Here is an 845-nt window from a genome sequence, read left to right on the forward strand (position 1 = left end):
TTATGGGATGTTAGAAATGTGTATGTATTTAAAAGAAAATAATTTGCTGTAAAAGATAGTGTAAGAATGGTGTTAGGAAAATTATATGATTGTTTTTTGTGGAATAAAAGGGGAAGAGGAGAAGATGCTGAAGGAGTGTGGAAAGTGGTAAATTGTTCCTAAAAGTTATTTTATGTTTTTTTATGTGTATTATTTGTTGGAAATAAAGAAAGTCCACATGATGATGGGAAACAGTGCCCTATAACTGTTACTGATGTTCTAATGGTAGTTTTGGACCGTTCAATATCCCATCTGAGGATTAAAAAAATATATATATATCTGTTCTTATCAGTTTAATATCTGATAGGGGACATATCTGGGGACCATATATTAAATGGATTTTTAGAACAGGGAGATGGAAATAGAGCTTGCACTGTCCCCTCCACGCATTGACCTGGTATTGCAGTATCTCCAGGACCGGTGCACCCTTTACTTATGCGTTGACTAAAATCAGATTTCAAAAGTGCTTTTTGTTTTTGCCTTTGTTTCTTGCACATTGGATCTCTCCTTTAATCCCATTATTTGAACGCCTGTTGGACAATGCCTTGATACAAAGCATGTTGTGTAATATGTGATAATGACCTCATTTATTAAATGTCTTGATGAATCGATTGCCACCTCTTGTGTTGTGTCTGTGTTTCTGCTGTGTTTTCAGCATTTCAATTTGGAACAGCTCATTCACCTTCCTTTTCTTCTCTCCCTCCTCCTAAGTAAGTTAAAGAGCTGCACCTGAGCCAGCCAGCCAGTCACTCAGTCAACCCACAGCCACTGATTGATGCAGCACCACAGTCAAGTAGTGGAATAGT

At 37.3% G+C, this 845-nt stretch overlaps 1 non-coding gene across 1 annotated transcript; it reads left to right on the forward strand.

Annotated features, from left to right (window-relative positions):
- The first annotated feature begins 284 nt into the window (after nt 1-284).
- On the forward strand, nt 285-470 carry LOC142654445 (U2 spliceosomal RNA). The gene has a single exon (XR_012849051.1). It is a non-coding gene; the product is annotated as a U2 spliceosomal RNA (small nuclear RNA).
- Nucleotides 471-845: the final 375 nt, after the last annotated feature.

The sequence above is a fragment of the Rhinoderma darwinii genome, chromosome 5, assembly GCF_050947455.1.
Source record: "Rhinoderma darwinii isolate aRhiDar2 chromosome 5, aRhiDar2.hap1, whole genome shotgun sequence".
NCBI classification, from domain to species: Eukaryota; Metazoa; Chordata; class Amphibia; order Anura; family Rhinodermatidae; genus Rhinoderma; species Rhinoderma darwinii.